Source organism: Macaca thibetana, chromosome 1 (genome assembly GCF_024542745.1).
Source record: "Macaca thibetana thibetana isolate TM-01 chromosome 1, ASM2454274v1, whole genome shotgun sequence".
Taxonomy (NCBI): domain Eukaryota; kingdom Metazoa; phylum Chordata; class Mammalia; order Primates; family Cercopithecidae; genus Macaca; species Macaca thibetana.
This window is the reverse complement of record NC_065578.1, coordinates 55,165,950-55,177,430: the sequence shown is the minus strand read 5'-3', so window position 1 is coordinate 55,177,430 and position 11,481 is coordinate 55,165,950.

Genomic DNA, 11,481 nt, shown 5'->3' with positions numbered 1-11,481 from the left:
TTCTCATTTCTCTGGAAAACATAACTAGGTCTTTCAACTATACTGATTGCTCTTTTCTGGACTTTCTCTGTTTTATCAGAATCCTTTAAAAACTGTGAGGCCCGAACAAATATCCAAGTGTTCAATCAATTTCAATATACTGCCTATCTGTTGAGCGTCCAGTTATGATCAATATGATTCATCTCATGTGCCGCCTCCAGTTAACTACCAGTATCTGCCTGGAATGCTATATTAAGGAAGATTCTAATGTTATCTCTCAGCTCCAATGTGATCTGGGTTCTGATACTATCTCTGTGCCATGAGCACATGAGGTAGGTGCATGAGGTGGAAGCAGGTTTGCCATATTGATACCTTAGGTTTAATGACTGTCTGCAGAAATGACCATGTATCCAACTTCTCACATTTCAAATTTCAGATTTTCCTGAATACAGAATCTAAGAAGCCTTGCCACTTGTGTTTTCTCCATTTCCTTTAAGCTTACAGTATCCTATTTATTCTCTGAAAACTTCACTGTAGTACATAGTTCTCTGTAGCCATGCTATTTATATATTGGTAGACAGCAGTGGTGAAGCTTTGAAATATTCTGGCATATAGAAAACTAAAATATTTGTCATAAGATGGCTTGTTGAAATAGTTTTTTAACATCAATGAGTGTCTCTGAAGGTTGTAGTACTAATAATGATGATAATAATAATGACAAAATGAGTGGAATTTCACTGTCTTGTAGTTTTTGAATAACCCTTAGATATACTATTTCCTTCGACCCTGATGGCATCCTTGGCATTGTTATTCCCATTTTAAGCTAAGAAGACTATCTCAGAACATTTAAATAACATTTCCAAGAACACCTAACGAGTATGTCACACAGAATCCAGGGTTTTTCCAGGGTTGTTTTTTTTTTTTTTTTTTTTTTTTTTACTACGAAATCAGAAACATTTCTCAGGCAGGATGGGCTTTGGAAACATTTGTTCTTATCTTTGCCAGCTAGGCTGCCCTGCTGGTTTAGCAGTAGCTGCCTTTCTCCTTCTATGGCTATATGTCCTGCCAGGTGCACCTTTTTCCATGGCTATACCGCTCATGCTGTTCCAGGTATTGCTCTAGTCTCTGCCCATTCGGTACTAGAGGCAGTAATGGCTTCCCCCATTGCTAGCCCCTTAGTCTTTCTCCATCCCATGTTGGTTCCCCTAATCCTGACCTTAACTGTAAATGGGCCTTTGATTAAACCCTTTTCAATTATCCCTTTGCGTGTGCCTGCCAGGGTGCTGACTGATATCACTGACCTCAGAGCAGACAACATCACTGCTTCCTTTCTCTGGTTTACAAGGCAAGCTTGGGTCTCAGTGACATTCAGACTGGATATTAAACAGAGGCTGTCCCATGCTTTGATGGGAACAGTTACCAAGGCACAACTCAATTCTTTTAGCTGCGACTAGTCCTTTAGGAGAAATAGTTTCCCAAATTCAGGACCGTATTGAAGTTTGAGGGAGTTCTCTATAGTCAGGATTATCAGAAGTGATTTTTTCTTTTGATACTCTGCCAATTTTGATTTACTGAATCTATTTATATTTGTGTTAAAATAGTATGTCTTTCTTTCCTCATGTTCTTGGTAAAATAAAACTTTCAGTTATATTGTCTGTAATCTAAAGGGTTGTGTGCATGTGTGTGTGTGTGTCTGTGTGTGTGTGTGTGTGTGTGTGTGTGTATTTCCCAAGAAATATATGTGGAATTATCTCTTCAAAAATAAAACTAATGGAGAGGAAACAGAAAAGTCTATTTTTGAAATGATCCATCTAAACCATTTAACTGTTTAATGAATCATAATAGCAGAAATGGAAAGTAGCCCATTAATTCCTGAGCCTTTTAAACATACAGGTCATGATGGCTGAAATGTACTATTATATTTCCTATTCCTCTAATACAAAAATAGTGGCTTTTCTCTCATAAGTTATTAACATATTACAGTGTATCATTCAAACTTATGTATAGAAAACGTGTATCACTCAAGGTATCTTAAGGATCTTTTAACAGAGAATTCAGGACTTTCTAAAGTGTTCTAAGGGCTTAAAATGTGGAAAATAGCTGAGTCTTCAAAAAATGTCCCAGAATATCACAAGAATGATTCCAGCCACCACCACTCCTCTCCACACACACACACACACACACACACACACACACACACACACACACACGCAAACTTCTGTTTCTGCCACAGTCCAAAAGGTGGGAAATTAGGAGACAGCCACTGGAACTCTTGAGTTTAAGAATATCCCTCAGTGGCTGCAGCCAAGGATCAATAAGACAGATTAGGAGGCCTCTGCTGCTGTCGTCACAAATGCTCTCAACCTTCACAGATTTGGTAACTGGGCAGTGAACACTGAATCTACTCAGTGCTGTGACTTTTGACATGTAAGCCTACAGACAAGTTGCTGGAATGCCACTGCAGAAAAATTGCCCAAGTCTCAAACAGGACAATAACCTCCACCTTATTCTCATCTTAAAAATCTCAATGTGAGTGCATCTAATTGAAAAATACTAATTGGCCTCCTGAGCCCCAGCTGCAAAAAAGCCTGGAAAAAAATGTCTTTTAACTTTATAGCTTTTTGACATACAGGAAGGACTGATACACTAAAAGGAGGTGGGACTGAATGTAGAATACTAATCAACACTATGCACCCCAGTTTTTCATATTTATCACATTTGTTCTTCCCAATAACTCCCAGTTTTGTATGGTCTGTTTGAAGAACCTGAACTAATACACAACCAAAGCAAACAAACACTGTGTGATTACTTAAGTATATATTTTTTCAATGTACGTACATTATATTAACAAACATCTATATTTTTAGGACACAAGTATTTATCTCTACCTCAGTAGTAGTGCTGGAAAACTGAGTAGTAGACCTGATTCTACTATTTATTAACTGCGTTACCTTGGTAAAATTACATAGCCAGTCTTAGCCTCAGTTTTCTCCTGTCATAAATAGTTAAATGGACAGTACTAAACTGGAAGTGATTGGGAAGACCAACATGATAAATATGTAAGTCACCTATCGCTATGGTTTTCAGACTGTGTGGTAAGGTGTTCTGGGCACCACAAGTGACAAGGACACCTCAAGATATCCCACATTTTAAAGGAAAACACAGTAATGCTTGACATTTGCAAAGTATTCTCTTGTGATAGTTTCCATTAGGTGAGTCTCAGCATTAGATAATGCTTCCTTCCATTTGATGATGTCGCCTGCTTGTGAAAATGAGTTTTTGGCAGCTACTCTGATGCCAAGCTTGTATTGTATAACATTCAACGTGAGGGTGGCAGTGATGAATATGATTCCAACGTCTGAGAAAATGTACAATGGCAAATGGGCCCGTAAACCTTGTCAGTAAGTGTTATTGGTTGATTTGGGTCTCCCCACCTTCAAAGTCATATGTTGAAATCCTAATCCTAGTACCTCGAAATGTGACTGTATTTGGAGACGAGGCCATTAAGGAGGTGGTTAAGTTAAAATGAGGCTACTAGGTGGGCCCTAATCTAATCCGACTGGTGTCCTTATAAGAAGAGAAAATTTGAACACACAGAGAGACCCCCGGGATGCTCACGCACAGAGAAAAGACCGTGTGGAAACACAGGGAGAAGGCGGTCACCTGCAAGCAAAGGAGAGAGGCCTCAGAAGAAATCAAAGCTGTCAACACCTTCGTCTTGTACTTTTAGCTTCCATAACTGTGAGAAAACAATTTTTTGCTGTTTAAGCCACCCAGTTAATGAGTTAATCACTGATTAACATCACAATGAGTGATAGCTAATTTTATGAGTCGGTTTGACAGGGCCATCAAGTGCACAGATATTTGACACTATTGTCTGAGTCTGTCTGTGAGGGTGTTTCTCAATGAGACTGACATTTGAATTGGTGGACTGAGGAAAGCAGATAGCCCTCCTTAATGTGGGTGGGACTTGTCCAATCTGTTGAAAGCCTGAAGAGAATAAAATGATGGGTAAAAAGAATTTATTCTTTCTCCCTAACTGTTTGAGCTGGCACCTTGGTCTTCTCCTGCCTTTGGACTCAAGACTTGGGAATAGAACTTACATCACTGGCTCTCCTAGTTCATGGACTTGGACAGGAATGACACTATCCTCTCTCCCGGGTCTGCAGCTTGCTGATTGCAGATCTTGAGTCTTGCCAGCCTCCAAAACATGCAAGCTAATTCTTATTTATATACATATGTGTAGTCTCCTTGGAGAACCCTGACTAATACAAAGCCATAGCAAACAAATACAGCAAGTGTGGTTATTTAAGAATATATTTTTTTCAGTGTATGTGCATTATGTTTATAAATGTCTATGTTGTTAGGATATAAATGTCTATTATAATAAGCTGTTTTGTACTAACTACTTAATTAGTAGTTAAAAAATCAAGAATTATTAGGTATTTCTTTAAGCCTAGGCATGCCATGAAAAAATTACTGAGATACTAACTACCATGAACTTGAGGAAGTTTAGGAATTTCAGAGCTATGATAAAACATAACAGGTGCCAATAATGGCTATCATGATGATAGATGGGAAAACTGTTTTCCTATTCTAAAATGGGGTTACTTATAGTATGAGGAAATGATTGATAAGTCTAAGGAAATGGTGTAGATGAATTTCCCCAGAAGAATCAAAAGGTACTCTCAGTTAAGGTACCCATGGCAGAATTCTAGAGAGTAGTGTCAGTTAGCAGAAGCCTGTGAAGGAAGGCAACGTGACTGAGGCCAAGGCACCAAGAAGGGATAAAAGCAGGAGCTGCCTACACTAAAACTCTGTCCCGAACCTCGGGAAAGAATTAACTGTATTTCTCAGATACTCCACCTGTTGTTTGTATTTTTACACTTTTAGAGCCCATATTTATTACTCAAGCCGAGGCAATAACAAAAGAGAAAAAATCAATAGTTATAAGAAGGAACATAAGAGACAAGCTTACTACCTTGTGGCGGGGTAACTTCCAAATGTGTTGCAGTTGCTGGCGGGCACCCCTGCCGAGCTCAGGAGGAACGCAGCACTAAACAGGTGCTGCAGGCCATCTTCCCTCACCACATCCACATGTGGATCAGCTACATCCACCCCATACCCACCTTTATCCAGAGCATCCTGTGGCCTGATGGTCCTAGGGCCCTATAGCCAGTGGTGCACACCTACCACCCCCAGCTGTGCTACCACCCCAAGCACTCCCGGGGCTCCCTGTGTGGCCAGCTGCTCTTCTCAGAGCTCAAGTACCCCTGGAGTCAAAGAGGGCCAAGGTCCTGGTCAGCTCTCCAGTCTGCCAGGGTGACATTAACCGCTGGGGCAGCACGCGGCTCCCACAGTGGCAGGCTGGGCACTGCAGTGTGTGTTCCTCTATGTGTGTGAGCAGGCCCTGCTCTTTGTCTTCTCTGTCCCCAGTTCTCCAGGGATTCCGCAGGTGCTGCTTGAGCCCTGCCTGTCACACTCTTCCTTCTGGTTCCCAGGTTGTGGGGAGAGTGAGCAGGAGGCACGAGCTGCCAGCCAGGCCAGCAGGCCTGTTCTCTGTCACTAGCACTGGTTGCCTTGGGACCTGCCTCCTGAAGTTGTGATCACCACACTGTTAAGCTGCTATCCCTAAACCACTAGGCCTGCCCAAGAGCTTCATCCACTCTCCCTCCCAGCAGAGCGGGGGTTGTCTCTTCCAGATTCTGGGAGAGAGAGGTTTGCAGAGCCTTGGTCTCTGCCCACAATACCCATTTCCAGTGGGGTGTGATTTCAGGCCTCCTTGGCTGCTTCCCAGCACCCCACCCTGTCAGGCTTCAGTGGAGGTTTTACCCAGAATGCACTCTGCATTCCTTGAGACTCTGACCCCAAGTATCTTCTTCTTTGGGAGTTTTTCTGCAGGATACCCTCCTGGGTCCCCGATGCCTTCCAGCTGTCTCAACAGAGCAATTGCCAGCGGATCTTGGGGAAAGAAGCAGCCACTGACCCCAAGCCAAGACCAAATCATCTGGTCCAGCAAGCTAGAGCCCCCCAGGAGGCCAGTGCCAGTGACCCTCATGCCCTGCATCGCCCTGAGTTTACTCCTTGATGGTCCCTGGAGAGATGACTGCAGAAGAAGCTGCTGACAGGACATGGGGTGTCCCTTTGCTTGAAGTCAGGCCCTACGGGGTGACCAGGGCTGCTCTGTTAGCAGCCAAGTGCCTGCCCACCCTCTGTCCTTGTGGGAACAGGGCCCTTGGCCAAGTCATCCATCTGCCCTGGCTAGCTCTGGAGGAAACAGGCCACTCCCCAGGTGCAAGAGACTAGCCCTCCTAGGCAGGTGTGAGCGGCTCTGGGGAGGTGGTCCTAGCATTTAGCCTGGGTCTGTTTGCCAGAGTCAGTAGAATGTAGGTGTAGGTGTGAGTGGAAGTGAGTGTGGGATGTGCCTGTGTGAGCACTATGATCCCCAGGGGCAGGGAAGCCTGAAGATGCCCAATGGTGTCCCATGCGATTTATCATTTTTGAGTTGGACATCTTTGAGATGTGCTGGAGACCGAAGGAAGCTGTGCTCCCTGTCCATCTCTCAGGGGCACTTGCACTGTCCACTTCTGCCCACAAGCTCATTTGCTGCAGGCCACAGGGACCCTTTGCACCCAGTCGGGAGAGCAGGCACTGATGGGGCCTAGGAGAGTCCCCACTAGCCCAACATCCTGCAGGGATGGATCCTGAATCCACCTTTTTACTTTATTTTTGCTGTGAATATAAAGCTTTCCAGATGTTAAATAGGAATTTTTAAGAAGACAAAGCCTCTGTATCATTACCTATATCATGAAATTAATAATTTGGCTTCCCTAGGAAATGAAGCTGCACAATTCAGATTGGGGTCCAATATCCAAATGGGGCCTTTGACACTGAGTCAGAAATCCTGCTAGGGATGCCTCAGTGCCTTCAAGGAGGGACCGATGCTCCTTGACCCCAGCCATAGTAAGCAGGGTGAAAGGAGATGGGACAAGGTCTTGGTAGTTTCATGTCAGAGTTAGAGAATGCTGTTAAGTAACCTCATATCTTAAACTTCTAAATATATTCTGTTCAAGTGTATGTTGCAGGTAGAAAGAACTCTATTATGCATAGTGAAAAAAGTCTGAGATACAGGATACCATATAACAAACAAAGGGGGACTTGCCTGTAGGAAAGTCCTTAATGTAGACCAACACAGCGAGGCTGGACACATGTGGCCTGTGTTAATCTTGAAGGCATCATTAACATTCACTAATTGCTCACACTTACTGAGAGCTTTTTATGCACCAGGTACTAATTTAGAGGCTTTGCACAAATCAGCTTATTTAAAAATTACAGTGAATTTAGGCCAGATGCAATGGCTCAAGTTTGTAATTCCAGTATTTTGGGAGGCCAATGTGGGAGGATCACTTGAGGCTGGAGTTTCAGGCCAGCCTGGGCAACATAGTGAGACCCCCATCTCTACAAAAAAATTAAAAATAAGCAGGACATGGTGGTGCATGCCTGTAGTCCCAGCTACTAGAGAGGCTGAGGTGAGAAGATTGCTTGAGCACAGGAGATCAAGCTGCAGTGAGCTGTGATAGAACCACTGCAGTCTAGCCTGCTAGCCTGAGTGCAAGAGCAAGATCCTGTCTCCAAACAAACAAACCAACAAATCACAGTGAATTTAAGAGTTTGGCACTGTTAGTATCATTGTTTTCAGATGTGAAAAGCTGATGTGTAGAAGGGCTAGCAACTTCTTCAAAGTTACAGAGGTAGTAAGAGGTGGAGGAGCCAGGACACAAATGCAAGCAATCTGATTCCAGTACCCTGTGATGTGTCTATTATACTTTTGTGTATACATGCAGGTCAGCTTAGATGAGCCCCTTGAAGCTCTTCTCCCCACTTCCACTAGACCTGATGATTACACACAAAAGGGCTCTAAACTGGTGATTCGCCACTACTATGGTCTGAATGTGTTACCCCAAAATTCATATGTTGAAAGCTAATCCCCCAGATGATGGTATTAAGTCAGGACTTTGGGAGGTGATTAGGTCATGAGGGTGACACCCTCATGAATGGGATTAGTGCCCTTATAAAATAGACCCCAGACAGTTGCTCTGCCCCTTCCACTGTAAGGACACAGTGAAAGGCGCTAACGATGAACCAGAGAGTGAGCCCTCCACAGACACTGACTGTGCCAGTACCTTGATCTTGGAGTTCCCGGTGTTCAGAACTGGGAGCAATATATTTCTGATGTTTATAAGCCACCAAATCTAAGGTATTTTGTTATAGCAGCCCAAATGAACAGGACATCCACCTTCCTCCTAAACCTCTCACCTTCAGTCATTCCTTGTACCTTGTCCTATATTTCTGTAAACTCACAAACTCTTTATTTGCCAACTCATTCTTAGGTTGATATTCTGTCTTTGGACCTGACATATGGTCTGGATTTATTGACTTTGGCCCTCAGTCTTTCAACAATGATTCCTTCCTGGCTGCACTCCCTTGAGATATCTTGAGTGATGAATATCCAGGCTCAATTCAGCCCCTGGAATTGTCCTAGCTGTTTTTCTGTCTTTCATGAATTTATTTATTCAATGAGTCTTTATTGATAAAATGAGCCACACATTGTGCTAGGCATTAGTGTCATTATATGGTTTGGCTCAGTGTCCCCACCCAAATTTCATCTTGAATTGTACTTCCATAATTTTCATGTGTTGTGGGAGGGACCTGGTGGGAGATAATTTGAATCATGGGGGCGGTTTCCCCCATACTGTTCTCATGGTAGTGAATAAGTCTCACGAGATCTGATGGTTTTATCAGAAGATGCTTTTGCATCTTCCTCATCTTTCTCTTGCCACCATCATGTAAGAAGTGCCTTTCATCTCTTGCCATGATTCTGAAGTCTCCCCAGCCATGTGGGACTGTAAGTCCAGTTAAACCTCTTTTTCTTCCCAGTCTCACGTATGTCTTTATCAGTAGCATGGAAATGGACTAATACAGTAAATTGGTACCAGGATCAGGGTGTTGATGAAAAGATATTTGAAAATGTGAAAGCGACTTTGAAACTTGGTAACACGCAAAGGTTGGAACAGTTTGGAGGGCTCAGAAGAAGACAGGAAAATGTGGGAAAGTTTGGAACCTCCTAGAGACTTGTTAAATGGCTTTGACAAAAATGCTGATAGTGATATGAACAACAAGGTCCGGGCTGACGTAGTCTCAGATGGAGATGAGGAACTTGTTGGGAACTGGAGCAAATGTGACTCTTGCTATGTTTTAGCAAAGAGATTGGTGGCATTTTGCCCCTGCCCTAGAGATTTGTGGAACTTTGAACTCAAGAGAGCTGATTTAGGATATCTGGCAGAAGAAATTTCTAAGCAGCAAAACATTCAAAATGTGACCTGGGTCCTGTTAAAACATTCCATTTTAAAAGGGAAACAGAGCATAAAAGTTCAGAAAATGTGCAGCCTGATGATGCAGCAGAAAAGAAAAACTCATTTTTTGAGGAGAAATTCAAGCTGGCTGTGGAAATTTGCATATGTAACAAGTAGCCAAATGTTAATCCTCAAGACAACAGGGAAAATGTCTCCAGAGCATGTCATAGGTCTTCATGGCAGCCCCTCCCATCACAGACCCAGAAGCTTAGGAGGGAAAAATGGTTTTGTGGGCCTGGCCCAGGGTCCCCATGCTGTGTGTAGCTTAGGGACTTGGTGCCCTGCATCCCAGCTGCTCCAGCCATTGCTGGAAGGGGCCAATGTACAGCTCAGCCCATAGTTTCAAAGGGTGCAAACCCCAAACTTAGGCAGCTTCCATGTGATGTTGAGCCTCTGGGTGCACAGAAGTCAAGAATTGAGGTTTGGGAACCTCCACCTAGATTTTGGAAGATGTATGGAAATACCTGGATGCCCAGGCAAAAGTTTCCTGCAGGGGTGGGGCACTCACCTCTGCTAGGGCAGTTTGGAAGGGAAATATGGGGTTGGAGCCCCCACACAGAGTCCCTACTTGGCCACTGCCTGATGGAGCTGTGAGAAGAGGTCCACTATCCTCCAGACCCCAGAATGTTAGATCCACTGACAGCTTGTACCATGCACCTGGAACATCTGCAGACACTCAACACCAGCCTGTGGAAGAAGCCAGGAGGGGGGTTATACCCTGCAAAGCCACAGAGGCAGAGCTGCCCAAGACTATGGGAACCTACCTCTTGCATCAGCATGACCTGGATGTGAGACATGGAGTCAAAGGAGATCATTTTGGAGTTTTAAAATTTGACTGCCCCACTGGATTTCAGACTTACATGGGCCCCGTAACCTCTTTGTTTTGGACAATTTCTCCCCTTTGGAATGGCTGTATCTACCCAATACCTGTACCCCCATTGTGTCTAGAAAGTAACTAGCTTGCTTTTGATTTTACAGGCTCATAGGCAGAAAGAACTTGCCTTGTCTCAGATGAGACTTTGGACTATGGACTTTCGGGTTAATGTTGAAATGAGTTAAGACTTTGGAGAACTGTTAGGAAGGGATGATTGGTTTTGAAATGTGAGGACATGAGATTTGGAGGGGCCAGGAGTGGAATGATATGGTTTTGCTCCGTGTCCCCACCCAAATCTCCTCTTGAATTGTACTCCCATAATTTCCATGTGTTGTGGGAGGGACCCAGTGGGAGATATTTGAATCATGGGGGCAGTTTCCCCCATACTGTTCTCATGATAGTGAATAAGTCTCACGAGATCTGATGGTTCTATCAGAGGTTCCCAGTTTTGCATCTTTTTCATTTTATCTTGCCGCCACTTATCTTGTAAGAAGTGCTTTTTGCCTCCCACTATGATTCTAAGACCTCCCCAGTCACGTGGAAATGTAAGTCCAATTAAACCTCTTTTTCTTCGCAGTCTTGGGTATGTCTTTTCCAGTAGTATGAAAACAGATTAATACAAGTTATAATAGTGAACAAGATAAAGTCCCAACTCTCAAGAGTTTACAGTCTAGTGGAGAAATCAGGCAAATAATCTATATAGAGAAATACGTTAAGGCATGGATAGAGGTACATCATGAAGGAACTTAGCCCAGTCTTAGAGATTAGAGAAGACTTTTTTTTTTTTCCACATGAGGTGAAATCTAAGCTGGAATGAAAAACAGGAATTATCCAGGATAAATGGGAGTAGTTACTACAGTTGGAGTTTGGGGCAGGGGTGTATGTGTATACAGTGGGAGATGGGTGGAGAAGGTGAGAAAGATAAGCTATCCTAAGGAATTTGCACTTTATCCTGAAAGTAATTGGAAGCGATGGAGAGTTTAAACTATGTGGTTAAACTTGCGTGTTTGGAATATCATCTCTTCTGTCGTGTAGAGCGTCATAATCAGGGCTTATACCGATGGCCAGGAGATAAGCAAGGAAGTCATTACAGCAATGTAGCCAAAAGACCAACTTAGGAATTGGAAAAAGAAATGTACCTGATTTTCCCAGATAATTTAATGCCCCAGAGATGACAAAATATGATTCTTCTTTGGATTCTTTTTCTATCTTAAT